Source organism: Leucopleurus acutus, assembly GCF_964270905.1.
Source record: "Leucopleurus acutus genome assembly, chromosome: 2".
NCBI lineage: Eukaryota > Metazoa > Chordata > Mammalia > Artiodactyla > Delphinidae > Leucopleurus > Leucopleurus acutus.
Window position 1 is genome coordinate 78,253,649 of NC_139143.1, and position 23,402 is coordinate 78,277,050.

Here is a 23,402-nt window from a genome sequence, read left to right on the forward strand (position 1 = left end):
GATTTTAATTAATTTTAAATTTAAATAGCCACACACTGTTCATGGTAACCATGTTGGAGAGCACATGCAACACTAAATTTTAAGCTCTGTGAGGTGAGGGACTGTATCTGTCTGGTTTTCTGTTGTATTTTTCAGGGCCAGCACAGGGCCTGGCATATGACAGGTATCCAATAAAAAGGGCATATAATCCATAGATTTTGTGTCGCTTAGAGGTTGATGCCTTCTATGGTGAGAGGGAGGTGGAACGTGAGAAAATTCTCTTTCAAAATGGGTTGAATATTTGTGCTGATGATTTTAAGAGATTAAGTTCGTATTATTTTGTGTGTGAAAGGTCTTCAAATGTAAGCTAGCAATAGTGGCTAGGCTTCAGGTAGCTGAACTTGTGATAGAAATGCTTCTCCTGTCTCAGCTCTCAACTATGTCATAGAAATTTTTAAAAATGTATTTTCATAAATTGTCTGAAGATCTACAAAATCAGGAAAATGAAGGGGACCCCTCCTGGGAATGAAAGACTCCCTCAGGATGAAGTGAGTATTTCTTTTATTTCTCTTCTATGGATGAGTGGTTGTAGCGTCTGCGATTCTTGAGTTAAGGAATTGCTTTGCCAGTTTAGTGATGTGAGCTAACACTTAGTTTGTGCCACATAACAAGCACTAATCTAAGTGTTTTCTCTGCATTGATTTATGGGATTCTCAAGTACTACTATTATCTCCGCTTTAGAGATAAGAAAATTAAAGCATAGGATTAGTGACTTGCCCAGTGTCAGTTCAGTGGGGAAAGGAGGATTTGAACCCAGGCACTCTGGTTCAAAATCCACTTTCATTTGTGTTGCCTCTTGTATAACCACTTGTGTCTCTCTATACTTCTCATAACTCTAAACAGGTTTGCTATGGCTGTGAAATTTGTGTGTGCATGTGTGGTGAGTGTTTCCTGAAGAAGGTAGTTCTGTGTTGCAGCCTGGGACGTGAGGGGACCGGAATGCACAAGGCCTGGGGTGATGTAACCATGGGCCAGTGGAAAAGAATTCACCTTGGGATTAGAAGCCACTGTGTTCTCACTTATGGAGTTTTGGGAAATGTTACTCACCTCATTTGGTTATTAAAATTACATGTACTATGTATTTGAAAGGGCTTTATAAAGTATAAAAGGCTCCATCAGGGTGGGTACCTAAGAATATAAAACATTGGCACAGTGACCTTTAAGGAAAGCCAGATCTCAGAGGTAACACAGCTACAGGACTTAGTGGTTTGCCTAAGATTTGGAGAGAATTCTCACTTTTCTCTATCCTGCAGTTCAAGGGTTCATCCTCTTGGAGGGTGAAAGAGAGGTCTGAGGGCTTTCTTGCAGTTTCGGATTTTCTATGTCTTAGAGTTTCTTCAATCCCAGAACAACCTAACGTCTTGGAAATCACCCAGATCACAAGCAGGAAAGGGATTAAAGGATGAAGGGAAGTGGTGGTGGTGGTGGGGTGTGTGTGTGTGTGTGTGTGTGTGTGTGTGTATGACTAAAGGCCAATGCAGTCCCCTTGTAGCCCCTCCAGGAGACAAAATCTTCAAGCAGCCCATTTATATATACCTCTGCTCTCATGACTGGTAACACCTACAAAGAGTTACATGCATTCTTGGCTGGTTCCAGCTCCGACGCTTCAGTGAGTAGCACTCTGTCACCATGGTCTGTCTGCCTGAGAGTACCACTTGCAGTTCTGGTTGTGATCATACTTCAAGGAGGCACTAGTAGGCCATAGAAGTCAGAAAAAGTTTAGAGAGGTTGCCTTAGGAAGCCATAGTTTTAAAATGTCTCTTAGAACTGGAAAAGGAGACTGTGGGTAAGTAGCATCAAAAGCCATTAAAATTTTTTGAAATAAAAATAAATGGCAGTTTATTTATTAGATTCTAGATTATTATTTCCCTGATATACATGGCACAACTGACACTGATTAAGCTCATACCATGAATTAGCCATTGCAATAGGTCATACTGACATATTATCCTATTTCTCTTCACAGCATCCCTGCAAGGGGGACATTATATCTTTGGCAGATAGGACTCAGAGAGGCTAAGTAACATGCCCAAGGTCATTGGCTAGTGAATGAGAGAAACCAAGAAATGAAGATGTGAAAAAATTTTAAAGTTCCTGCCCTTTCCACTACACCAAGTTGCCTCTCTTAAATCTCAAATGAGAAGGTGTGGGTGGGCACTAAAGTTAAAAACTAGTTAAAGGAGGACCTTTTCAGCAAGTAGTAACACTGTGGATGGATATCATCACAGTTGTACATTAGTTTCAAAAGAAAGCTTATGTTGTATCAGGAACCAGCCCTCTTTCCTTTGGTAGAAGAGCCTTCTTAGAGCCCAGACCTACTCTACCAAGACACTTTACAATCTGGTTTATTGTAACGGGGGAGATTTTATAAAAGTGGGCTGGTGTGATATGATGGCTCAATTTTCTTGAGATTTAATAAATGAGATGCTAGTCCAATTCCATATGCTCTGCAAATTCTTCTCAATTTAGTCCCCTCCTATCATCATAATAGCTTTGACTTGAAAATGAACACCTATGGTCATCATTATAAAGTACAAATTGAAGCTGTAATGTTTTCCTTTTCAGTGTTCCTACCTCCTTCATAGGGAATGCTTGGTAGTATACAATGTACGATGTGCCAATTAAGTTATTTAAATTTTAAATGCTTCTAGCCATTATAGATTTCCAGGCATCCATTATGATATTTTAAGTGTAGCTCTTTCCACTTCAAAGCAAGCGTGGTACCTTAAAGATCTCAAGTTACATACACTTTCGATATTAGACAGAGTAAACTAGGTACCTTTCAACATAGGCTGTAAAGGAGGAAGACAAAGAAAGGTGCAGAATATAGTAGAGAGTATTCTAGAGAACTTAGCTGGGAAAATAGAGATCACCAAGGAAGCTGTCATGTAAACAAAGAAGCCCTGTAGGCTGCGATGGCAAACTCTGGGCGTGGGTGCTTCGTCCCTCTCTCTTCCCAAGCTCTTGGCACAGACGGAGTTCACTGCTCAGCTGCATTCTTAGAATCTAAGTGTCTCAAAACAGAGCTCACGCAACCGCCACCAACTGATCGGAGTTGACATTCTCCACCCAACCTCTTTGTTTTTTCCTGCCTTGAGGGAAGGATTGAATTATTTTATAAATCCCTTAGGATACAGAGGAAAAGAGAGAGGGCAGATTCAGAGTTTTCTGCTCTCTGATATAGATTGACTAAATGATGGTTTATTATAAAACATGTATAACAAAATACTACTCTTTCCATTTTTTTATTAGCTCATAGCCAGCAAGGAAATTGATCTGAAAGGATTTTCCCAGAAGTGTCAGGAGTGCTTGCCTCTATGGGGTTATGAGTATTGTTTTTCTTGTCTACTTTTGTTTGGCTATATTTTCTGATTTTCAGTAATGATTTAAATTGTTCTGTCACAGCAACAAAAAGAAAAAAAACCCGAGCTTAATGAAAGAAATAGTAAAATATATATTTTTTGATAGTCAGGTTGTTTTACCTTTTTTGCTAGCACAAGCAGGCTAGAACGAGAATAACACTGAAAATACATTAGACACACAAAATGAAAAGGTAGAACAAAATCCTCAATTTTGGAAAAGTTATTTTAAAAATGTAAACCATCATAAATAATTGTAAAAGAGCTTCATGGTATGCCAAGTTACCCATACTAAAAAAAGAAAAAAAAAAACCTCACTGAGAATATTTGATGTCTTAAAATTGTTAAGTACTGCATAGATATACAAAATAATATTTATAAGCACATGTTTAAGATGCAGACATATAAAAGCACAACAAATACCTGTGTACCCACCACCCAATTAATTTATGAAATAGAATATGATCATTAGCTCCAAAGCCCCATGTGCCTCTCCAGTCCCATTCACTTCCCACTCCCCTAAAGTAACTACTTTTCTGAATTTGGAGGTTTTATCCCTTTGCTTTTCTTTTAAGTTTTGTATCAGTAAACAATATATTGTTTAATTTGTACATTTTATACCTTAAATACATGAAATCATATTATGTATATTCTGCAACTTGCTAAGATTCATTCACGTTGTTGTTTTAACTGTAGTTCACTTTTGCAGTCGTGTAATTTTCCACTACATGAATATACCACAATTTATTTGTCCATTTTATTGTTGGTCACTTTATTATTTTTTAAAATAAATTTATTTATTTATTTTTGGCTGCATTGGGTCTTCATTGCTGCACGCGGACTTACTCTCGTTGCAGTGAGCTGGGGCTACTCTTCATTGTGGTACACGGACTTCTCATTGCAGTGGCTTCTCTTGTTGCAGAACACGGGCTCTAGGCACATGGGCTTCAGTAGTTGTGGCACATGGGCTCAGTAGTTGTGGCTCGCGGGCTCTAGAGCACAGGCTCAGTAGCTGTGGCGCATGGGCTTAGTTGCTCCACGGCATGTGGGATCTTCCTGGACCAGGGCTCGAACCTGTGTCCCCTGAATTGGCAGGCGGATTCTTAGCCACTGAGCCACCAGGGAAGCCCCTGGTTGGTCACTTTTTATTTCTTTATTTCTTTTTGCTTTAACAAACAGGGCTGCTAAGAAGTTTTTCTAGCATGGGGACTGCTGTATCATAGGATATGTGTATCTTCAAAATTACTTGATAATGCCACATTATGATCCAAACAATTTATACTTCCTTATACTTCTGCAGTGGATAAGACTACTTTCCGGGGGACTTTCCTGGCGGCCCAGTGGTTAAGACTCATGCTTCCAATGAAGGGGGCATGGGTTTGATCCCTGGTCGGGGGCTAAGAGCCCACATGCTGCGCAGCATGGCAAAAAAATTAAAAAAAAATTAAAAATTAATAAAAGACTAATTTCCATTTATCCATGTCCTCACCAATGTTTGGTTTGTCAAATTTTAATACTTGCTTTTCTGGTGGTGGTTAAGTGGCATCTCACTGTGGTTTAAATTTTCATTTCCCTGGTTACCATTGATGAGTTTAAGCGCCTTTTCACATATTAGTTTGCCAGTTGTGTTTCTTCACATGTAAAGTGCTGCTCTAATCTTCTGCTCATGTATCTATTGGGTTGTTTGTCTTTTTCTTATAGATTTATGGGACCTCTCTGTATATTCTGGATACTAAACCTCTGTCAGTTGTATGGACCTTCACATATCTTCTCCCAATTTTTAGATTGTTTTTCCACTTTCTCTGATGTTTTCGTCAACAGAAGGTCCCAATTTTAATATAATTTATCTGATCAACTTTTCCTTCATGATTTTCATTCTGTACCCTTTACAACTCCTCTGTCATGAATTTATTGTTATATGTGCTCTTCTAAAAGTGTTATGGTATTTTCTTTCTCAGTTAAGTTTTCGATCCACTTGAAGCTGATTTATGTGTAATGTTTTTTCATTTCATATGGAACTATGAGAATGACTATTAATATAGTTCTTTCCTGTCAATTATACATTTGATGTTTTCTTTCTATATTCCAAAACTTAAATTTATGAAAGTTGACTTTGCAAATTTAGTGTGCATATTTTTCTGGTCCTTTTAGGCTATTTGAGATATCTATTGTGTTTACCAATACATATAAGCTTTCCCTTGAATCTTTGTGTTTTCAGCAAATCTGGTGCCTGCTTCTGAGTGAATGATGAAAAAGCTCCATCGGAACAGAATCCTGTGGCAATGCCTCTCCAGATTGTTCTTCCAAGCTGAATTCTATTCACAGATCAAAACTCTAGGGCTTCCCTGGTGGCGCAGTGGTTGAGAGTCCGCCTGCCGATGCAGGGGACACGGGTTCGTGCCCCGGTCCGGGAGGATCCCACATGCCGCGGAGCGCCTGGGCCCGTGAGCCATGGCCGCTGGGCCTGCGCGTCCGGAGCTTGCGCTCCGCAACGGGAGAGGCCACAACAGTGAGGGGCCCGCGTACCGCAAAAAAAAAAAAAAAAACTCTAGAGATGTACCTTTTAGAGCAGCTACAAATCCACTAATCAATATCATCAACTTATTTTTTCTAGGTAATCTGTAGCAAATATTAAATGCATTCCCCAACTCCCCCCCACCGCCACTGCATAATCTAATGTGTCTGGCTACATCCCTCCACTGATCCTCAGGAAATTCAGATGCCTTTTAATATTGTATAGCCAGGGAGGTAAATCGAAATAATATGCTAGACCTTGTAGAATTATATATGCCATCACTAATACTCCCTTCCATTTGTAAATGTCATGGAGCTGTGTGTGTCTGTGTGTGTGTGTGTGTGTGTGTGTGTGTGTGTGTGTGAGTGTGTGTTAATGTCTTTCCAGTAATTTATTTATGCAGAAGCAGATTGGTATTTGGTTAAAATTTTAGGCTCTAGAGAATAATTACCTGGGATCACATTCTTACCCTCTACTTATACCTTTGTAACGTCAGGCAAGGAACCTATCCTCTTCACACTCTAGTGTCTCACTCTGAGCATAGACACTGTGATTGATCCTATCCTTAGGTTGTGGTTGGGCCTGGAGAATACAGGGACATGAGGATACACTCTCCCCCTCTCAGCTGCCTGCGTGGGGCAGTGTCCCCACCCCTCCTCCAGCTTCACTATGTTTTACCCCTCCCCCAGAAGATTAGAGCTTCACACTGCTTCAGTCTGATAACGTAAGGTGGGCAGAGAATGGGAGCCAGTCTCTAATCTGTATAATTGTGGGGCATGTTTGGTGGGGTTTAACTTATGCTCTGCCTAATTAGGGCTAAAAGTGTTATATGCCATCACAAACTCCAGCTGAACACATATGCATGAAATTTGGGACTTATCGTATATATTATGTGGTAACTTACTGTTTTCAGATAACGCAACATGGTGAACCATTTCCTGAGTCATATTCTTCAATACCATTCTTACTTTTGTTCAGAAAATATTTTCGTATTACTGTTAAAATTGCATTAGGATGAATAGCCATTTCTTTAAATCTGAGATCACATTTTTATTTCTTAAGGTAAATACCAGGAGGTGGATTGCTAGATGATAATTATTTGCTCTCTTTTGTGAAGAATCTTTAATTCACTATAAGATCCAGACTGACCTAAGGATTTCACTTTTTAGTCATTTCCTTCCTTAATTTGAATGAAAGAAATAGAGCTATTTTTAGGGTATGTGTCTGTGGACAAATCACCCTCATTGCTTCCTGTTACATTGCATAACTTCAGGAATGCCATTCGTTTTTTATTCTATGTGTCCTTGAAGCCCCTCCATGACAGAACACTTCTAGAGGTGACACCAGTTTAAATGGTCACCTCTTAAAGAGGACCTTTTTTAACGGAGAGGGACAAAGCCAGTTTTGCTTTGGCAATTACTGGCATTTGATGAACATACAAACACACACACCCCGATATACACACGCTTGCTTATCATTTATTGGTGCCTCTCTTATACTTCAGCCTCCTAAGTTATTTTCCAAATAAAGGGGCATCCGGAGAGGAAAACCTTAAACTGGCTGCTTTGGTTCTTGCCATCCAGATTGCTCCCAAAACAGAGATAATGAGGATATATGTAATGACTGTGTTTTGTTTTTTTTTTTCCATCTAAGATTGTGTCTTTATTGTTGTTCTTTCTTTTTTTTTAACATCTTTATTGGAGTATAATTGCTTTACAATGGTGTGTTAGTTTCTGCTGTATAATAAAGTGAATCAGCTATACATATACATATATCCCCATATCTTCTCCCTCTTGCATCTCCCTCCCACCCTCCCTATCCCACCCCTCTAAGTGGTCACAAAGCACTGAGCTGATCTCCCTGTGCTATGCCGCTGCTTCCCACTAGCTATCTATTTTACATTTGGTAGTGTATATATGTCCTTGCCACTCTCTCAGTTCGTCCCAGCTTATCCGTCCCCCTCTCCATGTCCCCTCAAGTCCATTCTCTACATCTGCATCTTTATTCCTGTCCTGCCCCTAGATTCTTCAGAACCCTTTTTTTTTTAGATTCCTATATATGTGTTAGCATACGGTATTTGTTTTTCTCTTTCTGACTTACTTCAGTCTGTATGATAGACTCTAGGTCCATCCACCTCACTACAAATAACTCAATTTTGTTTCTTTTTATGGCTGAGTAATATTCCATTGTATATACGTGCCACATCTTCTTTATCCATTCATCTGTCGATGGACACTTAGGTTGCTTCCATGACCTGGCTATTGTAAACAGAGCTGCAATGAACATTGTGGTACATGACTGTTTTTGAATTAGGTTTTCTCAGGGTATATGCCCAGTAGTGGGATTGCTGGGTCATATGGTAGTTCTAGTTTTAGCTTTTTAAGGAACCTCCGTACTGTTCTCCATAGTGGCTGTATCAATTTACATTCCCACCAACAGTGCAAGAGGGTTCCCTTTTCTCCACACCCTCTCCAGTATTTATTGTTTGTAGATTTTTTGATGATGGCCATTCTGACTGGTGGGAGGTGATACCTCACTGTAGTTTTGATTTGCATTTCTCTAATGATTAGTGATGTAACGATTGTGTTTTATAAGTATATAATTTTATTCATGGTGTCTACCCTCAGGCATGTAGGACGGTCTTGTAACTTGTGAATCTTTAAGGCTCACAGGAGTTCTTCCTCTTCTTCCTTGATGGGAATAATGAAAAGGGACCCAGCCTATAATATAAAAAAGGGAAGACAGAACCTGCCAAGTCATACCATGACAAAAGGGTCACTGTGGACGGATTCTGCCCTGGTTTTTTCAGGGGTCATAACAACACGTGATATTAATTTGATTGAAGAAAAACTTTTCTGTCCTCTACACTTGTGAGATCAAGAATGTCTGAATATAGAAACTTTAACCTCTATCCCATCATTCTTTTCTCTAGCTCTGCTATTTAAGTTACTTTATCTTGTATTAATTATTTTGTACTGTCTTCCTAAGTTCAACATTTCCTTAGGACCATGCAAACTAAGTTTTATAAGTTTAACATTGGGATTGAGTTTTCTCATGTAACAGTCATTCATCTTTCCTGATGACAGTCTATACCTTTATTCCCATGTCTCCATTCAAAGAAGAAACTAAAAGGGAAAGAAGGTCAATAGGAAGTTACTGAATAAGAGGGATTCCAGAAGGGATTTGAGCTTGAGTCTTTGAGAATGAGACACTTCATGCTAGTGTGGATAATTAGAGTGAGTTTCTTCCTAGCGAAAAATTTTAGCATCAACTTAAAAGAGAACTTTACCCCCAAGAGGAATCAACAATTACTGTCCCAAGGTTTCCTAGAGTTGAACCATGCCTTGCATATGTTTGATGCTGATACTGATGGAAAAGACCCGTATCCCTAATCACCATATCAAAACAGTAGATGGGGCTTCCCTGGTGGCGCAGTGGTTGAGAGTCCGCCTGCCGATGCAGGGGACACGGGTTCGTGCCCCTGTCCGGGAGGATCCCACATGCCGCGGAGCGGCTGGGCCCGTGAGCCATGGCCGCTGAGCCTGCGCGTCCGGAGCCTGTGCTCCGCAACGGGAGAGTCCACAACAGTGAGAGGCCCGCGTACCGCAAAAAAAAAAAAAAAAAAAAAAAACAGTAGATGAACAGCTCAAGGTCAAAACGAAAACAAACAAATAACCTTCAAACACAACCTTGTAGGAAAGATTGTAACAGTTGTCACTATGAAGTTTTAAGGTAAAGTTTTGGACTTGGTCTCAAGTGACCATAGAAAACATTTAATTACATCCTTTTATTTAGAGATTAAAAAACTGAAGGACAAGGAATTTAAGTGGCATGATGGCGATTACAAAGTTATGAAATGTGAAGTGGTCACATACTCTAGCAGCATATGAGGACTGATTGATTGATCCCCAATTCATATATGACTTTTACCTTCTGGTATGTTTCTGAACTTTATATCCATGTGCTTTTCTGATATATATCTTTACCCTGCACTCCTGCACCTTATTTAAAGTGACAGTATTTGTGAGTATGATTCAAGTTAAGAGTTGAGTATTATCTTAGGTTGGTTGTCTGAGAAACAGACTCCAAGATTTGCCTGTGGGAGGCTTATTAGAGGATGCTCTTGGAAACACTTGAAAGGAGAGAGGGAAGCAGCTTGGGCAGAGGAAGAAGTTGAACCACGGTGCAATTGCAATGGGGATGCAGCCAATCCCCCTGTTACTTTAGAGTTGGGATGGCTTCTAGTGGTCTCTCACTGAGGCAGGAGGGCTGGAACTTTGAACCTGTCCATACGAGAGTGTAACCTTGGGCAAGGCAGCTTCCTTCAGCCTTGAGCAATCCCAGGAGACAAACTCAGCTGTCAGCAGCCAATACTCCTGGAGGAATAAATGCTTTCCTTGTGGGGTTTGGGGATCTGGGTGGTGTTTTCCAGCCCCCAGTTCTGTTATTGTGATATTGTGATTCTGGCACCCAGGAAAATGCCCCTGAGTAGTCTTTTTTGGTCCAGGCTGGCACATAATTTAAAGAACTAAGCAGAGGGCCTTGTGTTTTGTTTTGCATTCAGCTACGCTGAGAGTAAAAGAATAGAACTAGGAAAAGAACTTCTTAAGGAAGAGCCAGATAGCAAGACTCAGTAAGGATGCCTGCATGTAGTGCAGCTGTACAAACAACCCCAAATTGCTACATCTTTAAGCAATACATATGCTATATATTTACCTCTGTTGAGCCACGTGGTTTTTATCCTGCTGGTCACTGAGCTGTACTTCTTCATATTGCCACGAGGGGGCAGTGTTTTATAATCTTTAAGAGCTTTGGCTCTGGCTTCACAAGGCTGAAGTTCAAACCCTATTACTGCTACTCATTAGTTGTATGATTTGGGGCCGGTCACAAAACACCTCTAAGCCTCTATTTTCTCATCTATAAAGTGGGGGTAATAGTCATGCTTACTTTGCACAGTTAGGATTATTAATTTAAACAATACTTGTATGTACCCAGGTCGGTGAGTGGCTCAGAGATAGCCCATCACCCAGGCCAGGAGTTTCTATGAAAACCTTGTCCTTCTCATATGTATGACAATCCTTAGCCAGGATACTGTGTTATGTTTCAAGAAAAGGCAAAGGAAGGAAGACGTAGTGAGTTGGATGATGGACTAAGATCAAGTGTGAGAATGGAGATAAGCTTAAAAATAGCTACTTTTAACCAACAATACGTGGGGAAAAAAGCTGCGGCTGATATTTGGACACTATAGTTTCATTGAGGTTGGGGCTTGGTGGAGGGACATCGTTGCCTTTTTGGAAGCATATGTTTGGGGATATAATTGGGAAAACCAGTGTGAAACTTTAGGTCATTTCCTCGACATCATGAAACAATAAACATCAGGCCCAACTGACTCATGAGGCTCCTAGTACCTGGTGTATCTTCATCCCATGATTCTAAGGCATGTACAATGGCCACATGGCCAGGAAGATGTAGGATCCAGGTGTCAGAGACACAACTTTTATGTCCCACATATACACACATCATTCCATTTTCCAGAGCCAATTCAATCACCCCAGAACCTCAGCTATGCCTGATAATGTCAAAGTAACCCTATGCTTTTTCTATCCCACCTCCCCTTCTTCCTGCCTACTTGATGTCCCAATTAGGGTCACTCTCCTGGCTTATCACCAGTTGCATTAATTTTTTCTATCATTTTGTAATTTTCCATCATCCACTGTGGTAAATGAGAAGTAGGAAAGGGACAAGAGTAAATTGGAACATTTCCGATTATGCAGGAAACCTCAGGGATCAAAGGACCACTTAGCACTGAAGAAATGTACCCAACTGTACTGCATGTCACTATTAAATTCAAAAACAGACTCTTGAGAATGAAGAGAAAGCCTGCAGTTGCTTTTCATAACACACAAATGGTTTGACAGGTTATTACCATTAAAAATTCATTAATAAATGATTAATATAAATGTTGGAATATAAATACCAAAATCACCATCCTGATCCCCCTGTTTTTGTCTTCAGGTGCCCTTCTGCAGTTCAGCACGAGGACGGTTCCTTCAGGCAGGCTTCCCATAGATATTGAAAGGTTAACTTACTATCAGGTATGGTGATCATTTTTATTTTTTTATCACAACCTCACCTGACTACCATCACCCCTGAATCAGCCTTGTCCCTAATATTGTCAGTATTTATGAAATTGACTAGATGTAGGGGTCAAGGAAGAGGGAAGAATTGGAGATGACTATGAGGTTTGGAGCCTAGGTCACTGGGAGGATTGTGGTTCCATTAACAGTAAAAGCAGAATCAGAAAGAGATGGTACTTAGGGGCCCAAGATAATCACTGATTTAGGATATGTGGAGTGTGAGTTTTTCATTATACATTTGGATAGAAATGACTTTTAGGGTGGCAGGTTTGTGGGGGATCTGGGTCCTTTGGGTTTGGAATTATTTTTTGCACAAGTGCCTGAGAATCCCATACTTAATGAATGTGCATTGAAGTCTTACTCGATTCCAGTCCCAGTGTTGATTTTTTTTTCTTTTGTTTTTAAACAAGACAGATTCAGTTTCTACCCCTACAGAGTTTATATCTCAGGGAAGAAGGCAGATATTAGGCCTTAAACAATATGATGAGAGTGATAATGTGGATGATATTAATAATAAGGCACAGTGTTTGCCAAGTGCTTTCTGTCTTTCAATTACTATGCTTAGTGCCTTAAGTATTTGAACTTTTTAAATTTTCACAGTACCGGCATGGATTAGACACTGTCGGTCTCCAGTGGGGTAAGAGACGTTCCCAAGCTCACACAGGCGGTGGAATGGGAATTCTAACTTCGTGCAGAGCCAGAGCCCGGGCACTTCTTCGCACAATGTCAATATATGGGAAGTCCTGGGTTTTATGGGGATGGACAGTTGGAGTACTTAACCCAAATTTAGGCTGGGAGGACTTGAAAATAATTTTGGAGAAAGTGAAATATAAAGAGAGATCTGGAGGTGAATAGGAATTAACCAAATGAAGGACGAGGGTGAAATGAAGGGCAGGTATGGTCAGGGTAGCCTGAGCTTAGTCTATCGGGACAGAGGGATGTGGGGAAAGGCCTGGCCACAGAGCATTATGGATAAGATGACCAGGAAGAGAACAGAAAGATGACCACACACCACGAACAAAGGGCCCGTGTTCACAAGGTAGGAAGAGAAGGAGGCCCTGAGAATATGATTTAGAAGCTGGAAGAGCCTCAGAATCGACTCTCAGGCTTTTATTATTGCCTCGCTTGTGTTACATTTTTGCCTACTGTCTGTTTCAGGTCATTGTGACTCAACGTAAACAGGCAAAACCAGACTAAAATTATGGAATGAGGGGTAAATGGAGGAAATGACTAATTACCTAATGACTGTTTCTAGAAGGGTTTGCTGGGTCTGAACCCCACCCTTCTTGAAACACTCTCTGTCTTGCCTTCCAGAACCGCGCCAGCTGTTGCTTCTTTTCCATCCTGCTCTGGCCTTTCTTTGTAAGTCTCCCTTGCTGACTCTTCCTCTTCCGCCCAGCCACTTCCTGTCTGAGCTCTCTGTGGCTCCAAGGCCCACACTGTCTTCACTCAGCATGACGATCTCATCCTGTTCTACAGCATCGATTGCCGTCTGTATTCTGATGCTGTCCATTTTATTATCTGGAGTTCTGACCTTTCATCTAAGCTCCAGGGTCATATATGCGATTAAATCTCCATTTACATCTCACAGGAACCTCAAACTCAACACTTCTAGCACTCAAGCCACGTCTCTTCACCTGTCCTGATGTACCCCACCTCCAGTGCTCTTATTCTCTGTAATGACTCCCCCGTCATTCACCCCATCATTCACCTATGCTCTTGAGCCAGAAATCCATGAGTGATGAATGACTCCTGTCTTTTGAATGGGTTTACAGCAGACATGTCATATTCATGGCTGCCCAACATCTTTTAAATAATTCGCATGTAACAATTCCCACCTCCCAACTCAGAATTCAGACTCTCAAGTTCTCTTGCAGCCCAGTTGGATACATGTGGCACAGGTTTGCCCTGTCACCTGCTTCCAAGGGAGGCTTGATTTGGAAGTCCTCAGCAGGAGAACCAGGATGCACATGGGGCTTCCCTCTTGCTGATACAGCTGTTTTCTAAGATGTGTGGGTTTTAGGCAAATGCAGCAACCTAAAAGTCAACTTCCTGATATGGAAGTGGCATTCGTACTGCAGATTTCGTGAATAAGGTGAAGTCAGGTCTTGACGTCTTGTGTGCAGTGGCAGAAGCACTGAGCTTGCTCATTCAGAGCAGTTTTGCTTCCTGGCTTGGAGTGTGTGGATATGGGCGGGGTAAGGAGGTGTGCAAAGCATGCGGCATTTTTTGTTTGCGTGAGTTTAGACTTGATTTTGCTCCTTCAGCCTTCCCAATGATCTGAGAGGTTACTATCCTTTACTAAAGCCCCTCCAATTCATTAAATCATCACATTGTACAACAAATTGAAAAAAAAAGTACAACTAGCCACAGTTGATTGTGTAATTTGCAGTAAGAATCTTGAACAGTCTGAGGTTGTTGCTTCCTCTCTGGTAGAACATTTATCTGTGTGTTGAGCTGTGTGAGAGCTGAGGGGAAGGATGTGGTGAGAAAGACCTAGAAACGGTGGTTGTGGGTGTGTGCAGAGCCTGCCCCTCTAGGGTTTCTTTATTTGATCTGTCTGTACTCCTAAAAAAACGCTTGCTGTATATTGGTGTGTCAAGTCTATAAATTATGTGCAGATATTCCATAAGGCAGGGCAGAGTGATAGAAAGGAAATGGGCATTTAACAGAAAATAACTGAGTTTAAATTCTGTCTCCACCACTGACTAGCTGGGTACCCTTGAACAAGAGCCTTAACGCCTTTCAGTTTCAGTTCCCTCATCGACTAATGTATTTACACATAGTGTGTTGTGAGGTTACATGAGATAACCTATGGAAGGCCCTACCACTTAAAGGCTAGTGATAAAGGTTAGCTCTCTGTGCCAGAGGCTATCAGGGACCCCAGGGAATAGATGACTTGTTGACTCTACATGGACAGTCCTGGAAATGGACTATTCCATTCTGCTGACCTGGGATTCTATTTTTTGTATTCCCACTTATTGAAATCTGATTCTTTCTGATAGGACCAGCCCAAATGCCCTTTTTCCCTAATGGAAACTTCCCAAATTCTCTTAGCTGGAAGTAGTTAATTCTACTTATAAAATACTATTATATCTTAATGTAGGTTGTGTTTGAAATTTTGTGTAAAATTAATAGATCCTTAGGATAAGCGAGTGGAAAGATTCTGATACTTTAATCAGCATCTAGTAGAGCCCCTTATGTTTTAATTTAATCTTTTAACTTTTTTTATTATTTATTAATTGAAGTATAGTTGATTTACAATGTTGTGTTAGTTTCAGGTGTACAGCACAGTGATTCAGAATATATATATATATATATATATGTACATGTATATATACACACACATACACACACACACACACACACATATATATATATATATATATATATATATATATATATATATTCTTTTTCAGATCCTTTTCCCTTATAGGTTATCACAAACTATTGAGCAGAATTCCCTGTGCTGTACAGTAGATCCTTTCTGGTTATCTATTTTATACATAGCAGTGTGTGTATGTTAATCCCAAACTCCTAAATTATCCCTCCCCGGGGATAATTGGTAACCACAAGTTTGTTTTATATGAAACACTTTTTCTTGTACATTGTGAGAGCCCCACATCTCACAAATACATGTGATTCCTTCCTTCCATTTCCCCAATACAGTCATTTCAAACTTTTTCAAAAAATTTTTGGCCAAATCAATGTTTGGTATTTTTGGCCAAATCAATGTTTGGTATTTTATATTACTATGACTATGTAAATAAAACTCACAGGTAAGCTATATACTGTATTGTGTTCCTTCCTTATGCGTCTTTAATGTTTTTCTGAAGTCAATGACATTTCTTTAATAGTTTGTTCAACTTTTTATGCCCTGGTCCCTAGGACTTTCTAAACTGCCAAAATTGTAAAATTCCCCTCAAAGCAAACTCACTTTATAAGGGCCACTCACCACCTGCAGCACAGGCAGACCCCCTCCTTCCCGCACCCCCTGCCACTCTTTCTTTGGTCAGGAGTCCTCCTTGAGTTCCGTGTCCAACCCTTCCATCTGGACAAGCTGCTCTGCTCTCCAGCTCTGCACGAGTCAAGGTTCAGGGACTTCTCTTCATCGTTGTCCTGGGGATTCCCTGAACAATTTTGTTCCTTCCTTATGCTTATGCTTATGCTTATCCTTATGCTTATGCTTATGCTTATGTGTAATTAATTGTCAGCTGGGTATAGAATACCAGGCTAAAAATTGTTTGCCTTCAAGTGGTAAAGTGATTGCGCCCCCCTCCCACCCGCCGTGTCTTCTAGCTTCTGGTGCTGCTGTCAAGAAGGCCATGCCATTATATACAATGGAATATTACTCAACCATAAACAGAAACAAAATTGAGTTATTTTTAGTGGGGTGGATGGACCTAGAGTCTGTCATACAGAGTGAAGTAAGTCAGAAAGAGAAAAGCAATACCATATGCTAACACATATATATGGAATCTAAAAAAAAAAAATGGTCATGAAGAACCTAGGAGCAAGACGGGAAGAAAGATTCAGACCTACTAGAGAATGGACTTGAGGATACAGGTAGGGGGAAGGGTAAGCTGGGACAAAGTGAGAGAGTGGCATGGACATATATACACTACCAAATGTCAAATAGATAGCTAGTGGGAAGCAGCGGCATAGCACAGGGAGATCAGCTCAGTGCTTTGTGTCCACCTAGACGGGTGGGATAGGGAGGGTGGGAGGGAGACACAAAAGGGAGGAGATATGGGGATATATGTATATGTATAGCTGATTCACTTTGTTATAAAGTGGAAGCTAACACACCATTGTAAAGCAATTATACTCCAAAAAAGATGTTAAAAAAAAAAAAAGGCCATACCATTCTTATTCCTAATCCTTGGATGTGATCTGGTTTTTTTTTTTCTTCTGGAAGCTTTAAGACTTGCTCTCTCCTTGGTGTTTTGTGATTTTAAAATAATGCGCTTTTATATATGTTGTCCCCCCACCCCGCACCACCATTCAGCAAGCTAGATGTTAGTTCTTTGATAACTTCCTTTTCTTTATTGTCTTGGTTCATTCTTGCTTGGGCATCTATTATATATAACCACCTTGAGCTGGTTAATATTCACCAAAGCATAAACCTCTACACTTCTTCTTTTCTCTCCCTTTTCTCCATCTCATTGTCTTCTAGGTATACACTGAAAAGGAATTCCTCAAATTTATCCTCCACCACTCTATTAAGTTTAAATTTTTTCTGCTATCACATTTAAAAGACACATCTCTAAAAACTCTTCTGTTAATTTCTTTATTTTTTCACATTTGTTAGCATGATCTTTTTATTTCATTGATGCAATGCCTTCTATCTCTGATGACTCCCTCTCTCCCTCTCTCTCTCTCTCTCTCTCTCTCTCTCTCTCTCTCTCTCTATATATATATATATATATATATATATATATATGTAGTTTTCTTCTCCCTCATCCTTTGTCTCTGTTTCTTTTAAGTTCCTTTCTCTGCATGTTTTGTTCTTTTTCACATTAGGGGTTTTTCTGAACGTGATTCATGTCTGTTTACTCATATTTAAGAGTAAAAAGAGCACACATACACAAACTTTAAAAGTTACCTTTTTTTGTAAAAATGCTTAAGATTTACTCCTTAGCAAATTTCAAGTATACAATACAGTATTATTAGCTATAGTCACCATGCTGTACATTAGATCCTTAAATCTTACTTATTGTTAAATATTTGTTGAATTAAAAAAAGTAGATAGAAGAATTTTCTTCCAAGCATGCAAAAACAAGAGAATGATTGGCTGTCTGTGCATGTGTGTGTACATGCATGTATGAGAGTGCATACATGTATGTGTATGTATACGTGTGTGTGTGTGTGTGTGTGTGTGTGTGTGTGTGTGTGTTTGGGTAATAAAAGCCAAACCTAAAGTTTGAGAAGAATATTATTCAGCTGAATTGCCAAAACCAGAGATTGATGTTAATCTGCACTCACGAGTCCCTTGGTTATTCTAATTTCCTCTAATGCTGAATCCCACTGAATTTCCAAGCCAGTCGTGACCATGGCATGAAGTAACTAGCTCACTCCTCAGAGGAGTCTAGAATTTGTCTTGCTGCCATAGAACCAGCAACACACATACTAACTGTGCTGACATTTCCTACTCCCTTCATATCTCGCCTCTCTAGCTGAACTGTCTTGGTTTGCACAACTGAGTGTCTGCCTCTATTTCCATGCCATACATTTCATCCTCCTGAGAGTGAAATTCTGTAAACCTTAACTAGGTCGGCAAAGTTAAGTTTTTTTAGCATTCCTTTGCTTCGTCTATTAAAATACCAACTGCACAATATGAATTATGGAGCATTGCTCTGAACTGTGTTCATTGATAACAGTAATCTGTGTGTTGTATACTGGAGTCTCTACTGAGAACATTACTCCACATGAATTGATTATAAGAAAAGGGGCAGGAAAATGTTCTGAATTATGGCCATTCCTTCCATGTGTCCACTGCCCTCTGATCTCTGGAGTGGAATCTCCTGACCTCCCTAAAGTTCCTCTTTACGCATTACCTTAACACCAGCTCCATGCATCCACATAACAGCAACCTAAAACCTGTGACAGGAAACAGTGAACACCCACAGGTGTTTCTGGACCTCACTCCAGATCCTCTTTGCTTTTTCCTGACTTACTCCTACTTTGGTGAAGTTATTCAGATGGTTTCATATCCAGACTTCAACTATCCCTTCCATCACTCTAGTTTGTATGAAAGTAATTGGCTTTCTTCTCTTTAGAAGACCTCGGATTATCTACGAACATTAGCTGTTTTAGGACCCATTTGCAGTCATGATCTCACTCTACTTGCAGATCAGCTGGTGAGTAACCACTATAAGGTCTGCTGGCTGGTGGCATTTATTTGACATCTCAGGGCGTACGGTACTCCGGAAGGCATCCACTGTCCTTCACAGAAGTAACACTGTAGACCGGAAGGTTTATCAGGCCCCTCTTATTCCAGAGGTTCAGTGTTCTTCCAGAATTTGCAAGGTTTCGAAGCTGTCATGATATAAGCCCACTAGCCACTTGTGTTTACCTTTGACTAATGCAGAAGGCATGATGAGTAAGCATGAGGTTAATCAGTGAAGTTAAGTAGCTAATCATAGTCAAGAGGGCCACTAATATCACATTCCTTTCTACATAATCTGAGGAAGGATTCACATATTTGTAATGACCTTCTACTTCTGTCAAGCTCCAGGTGTGTCAGTCATTAACTGGGTGAATGTTTTAGGTGCTATTTAAACCAACAGCTATTTTATAGAAAACTCACCCCCTTCCAGGAGTTTCAGTCAAAAAGAGTAGAGATAGAGGGTTCTTCCAAGATCTCTTCTTGCCACTGCTACTCTGAGAACAGGAAGTAAGGGATAAGTGGCCAGATGGCTTACCTTACTTCTTGTATATTTGAGAGTCATTCAAGGGAATATAGTTTTCTAATGACCCTCATGTAAGTCTGCTGGATAACAGAGTTCTAATGTTGGAACTCTTTTCATCTACTGACATTTATAATAAAAAAATTTTAAGTGTAACTTTGCCATAATTTTTCATTTTGATTAAGATATTTACAGGAAATAAACCATTTATTTTCTCTGACTAATGAAACTGAAAGCTAAGAACGTTGGTGGGAGGAGTCTCAATACTGTTTCCTAACTTCTCTCTCTCCCCGGGAAAGCACCGTATGAGGAAGCCAGCACTAAAACAAGTTTTTGTATAGCCAGTGCCCTTTTTCCTTGTTGTCTTTCAAAATACTTCTTTTTCCTCTGCCCTTCAGGAGATTATAAAATTCTGAAGTTCAGTCTCTGAGAGCTTTACTGATTTATCGTCCTACTTAAGTAAAATAAGCAGTGATTCTTGCATCTCTAAAGAAAACCTCAACATCTAGACTACTGTGGAGGACATTTTCACTGAGGTAAGACTGGTAGGGATTTCTTTAGAGAGCTGTGGGTACCTGGTTGGTAGCCTCAAGGTGAGAAGGGGAGCTTTAGTCATGAAGAATTTGGGGGGAAATGTTTTATATCAACTATACTCAGAAAAGTGAAAACAGCAGTAGCTTGATTCTAATCCTTTACTGCCTAGGCAAATAATAGACATTTTATTCCACTACAACTGAAGCCTGAACAAAGGGAGATGCATTTTGACTATAGAAGATATTATAATGTATTCCCCAGGCAACTATCGGCATGAGCTATATTTAGAGCAAAGGTTTGGTTTCCTTCCCTGGAAGATGCACAGGAAACTTGGTGGCTGTGGTGGGGGCCTCGGTGAAAGTCAAGATAGGGGCATGATAAAAGTATCATAAAATAGTATTGAGTAAAAAAATACATCTGGATATAAAAGTGTATTGTATGGCATTGTCCTAATTTTAGAAAACACACACACACAGAGAAGAGCAGACAAGTTTCAATTCCGCAAGTACAGTTATATAAAACATGGCTTCTTTACCTCTCTTAAGACAGTTTACTTTTTCTTTTAGACTCCATTTTACACCAGCTGCCAGTGTTGTTATTTCAGTTTCTTTTAGGATTCCTTTCTGCCTTCCTGAAAATTAATACTTTTTTTTTTCTGGTGGCAAGGCATAGGAGAGAGGCAGAGAGAGGCAATTACAAATAGATTTCTATTGTCTACTTTTAGAATTGTTTAAAGACTTTCTGTATGGCCTGATACAGTAATATTTTATATGTGCTTGACTAGAATATAAGATTTTTAATATTTATTTCAGAATCTTATGTATGTTAGATAAATGCTGTTAATTACACTTATTATATTTACTTTTAATAGGCAAATACACAATTAAAACTGTTGTATTTCCCTAGGAGGTGGACGTTTTATCATTGTGTTGTGCTCTGATGATACTTTTTATCTTCAGATCTATTTAAAACCACAGTAATATAGATAAACTGGTTTTCTTCTACTTACTCTTTGCATGATAAATATTTTACTTTTCCACCTTTAAGTGGTCTTTTGTTAACAATACATTGGCAGATTTCTTAAATCCAAGTTGACCAATTTGTCACTTAAGCTTAACCGGTTAGAACCTTTATGCTGATAATTAACATATATTGTCTTGTATCTGCTTTCTTCATTTCAATTTATGATACTTCTATATTCTCCTGTTTTGATTTGTTTTTTACTTATACCCCCATCTGACTTACCATTTAAGACAAATACATTAGTGAACTGTCATATTCTTTGTCCTCCCTGTCTCCCTCCACCATGTTGATATACTTCCTGCTTCTCTTCTCTTCAGTCAGGGCTTTATTTATTTTTAAGGCATAGACACACCTAATCAAGTTAAGTTTTCACCCTTACTTACCTTTCAGCTTACAGTTTTTCTTGACTTTATATATTAATTTTTACTGACTATTATTTCCAATAGATGTTTGCATGTGGGTCTTTGTCTGCCAAAACTACCAATGCCTCGAATACAATAGTGTTTGAGGCCCTCATATTTAAGTATCATTTAGACTAGATTAAAAATTCTACTCTAAAAATTATTTTCCCCTCAAGATAGATGGGGAGTACCTCTTCTCTTACCCCTGGGACCAGATATGTTGTGAAATTCACAATCTAGAAACTTCAGACAGGCTATTTAATGAATCTAAATTATTATCTGGGGAAAGGGAGCTAAGGTCTGCATTTTATATTTTTTTCTTCCAGTTTTATTGAGACATAATTGACATATGGCGCTGTATGAATTTAAGGTGTGCAGCATACTGATTTGATTTATATACATTATGAAACGATAAGCATAATAAGTTTCGGCAACATCCATCATCTCATATAGATACAAAATTAAAGAAGTACAAAAAATTTTCTTTTTCTTATGAAGAGAACTCTTAGGATATACTCTCATAATAACTTTCATATATAACATACAGCAGTGGTAATTATATTTATCATGTTGTACATTACATCCTTAGTACCTATTTATGTTATAAAAGAAAGTTCTCACCTTTTTCCTGACTTCATCCAATTCCCTTTCTCCTCACAGGTTACCACAAATCTAATTTCTTTTCTATGAGTTTGTTGTTTGTTTGTTTGTTTTTGCAGTATAACTGACCTACAACATTATGGTAGTTGCTGTTATGCAACATAGTGATTATTTCTTTCTTTTTTTTTTTTTTTACATCTTTATTGGAGTATAATTGCTTTACAATGGTGTGTTAGTTTCTGCTGTATAACAAAGTGAATCAGCTATACATATACATATATCCCCATATCTCCTCCCTCTTGCATCTCCCTCCCTCCCACCCTCCCTATCCCACCCCTCTAGGTGGTCACAAAGCACTGAGCTGATCTCCTTGTGCTGTGCGGCTGCTTCCCACTAGCTATCTATTTTACATTTGGTAGTGTATATATGTCCTTGCCACTCACTCAGTTCTTCCCAGTTTACCCTTCCCCCTCCCCGTGTCCTCAAGTCCATTCTCTACTTCTGCATCTTTATTCGTGTCCTGCCCCTAGGTTCATCAGAACCATTTTTTTTTTAGATTCCATATATATGTGTTAGCATACAGTATTTATTTTTCTCTTTCTGACTGACTTCACTCTGTATGACAGTCTCTAGGTCCATCCACATCACAACAAATAACTCAATTTCATTTCTTTTTATGGCTGAGTAATACTCCATTGTATATATGTGCCACATCTTCTTTATCCATTCATCTCTCGATGGACACTTAGGTTGCTTCCATGTCCTGGCTATTGTAAATAGAACTGCAATGAACATTGTGGTACATGACTCTTTCTGAATTATGTTTTTCTCAGGGTATATGCCCAGTAGTGGGATTGCTGGGTCATATGGTAGTTCTATTTTTAGTTTTTTAAGGAACTCCACACTGGGCTCCATAGTGGCTGTATCAACTTACATTCCCACCAACAGTGCAAGAGGGTTCCCTTTTCTCCACAACCTCTCCAGCATTTATTATTTGTAGATTTTTTAACAACTTTATTGGAGAATAATTGCTTTACAATGGTGTGTTCATTTCTGCTTTATAACAAAGTGAATCAGTTATGCATATACATATGTTCCCATATCTCTTCCCTCTTGCGTCTCCCTCCCTCCCACCCTCCCTATCCCACCCCTCTATGTGGTCACAAACCAGTGAGCTGATCTGCCTGTGCTATGAGGCTGCTTCCCACTAGCTATCTATTTTACATTTGGTAGTGTATATATGTCCATGCCACTCTCTCACTTTGTCACAGCTTACCCTTCCCCCTCCCCATATCCTCAAGTCCATTCTCTAGTAGGACTGTGTCTTTATTCCCGTTTTACCCCTAGGTTCTTCATGACCTTTCTTTTTTTATTATTTGTAGATT

General features: G+C 39.5%; 1 protein-coding gene across 1 annotated transcript in view; it reads left to right on the top strand.

Annotated features, from left to right (window-relative positions):
• The first annotated feature begins 19,771 nt into the window (after positions 1–19,771).
• LOC309957769 (interferon-activable protein 203-like) overlaps positions 19,772–23,402 on the top strand; it is a 39,456-nt gene continuing 35,825 nt past the window's right edge. The window contains exon 1 of the mRNA XM_082833211.1: positions 19,772–19,995. The gene's annotated coding sequence lies outside the window, so the exon portion shown is untranslated. The remainder of the gene's footprint in view (positions 19,996–23,402) is intronic.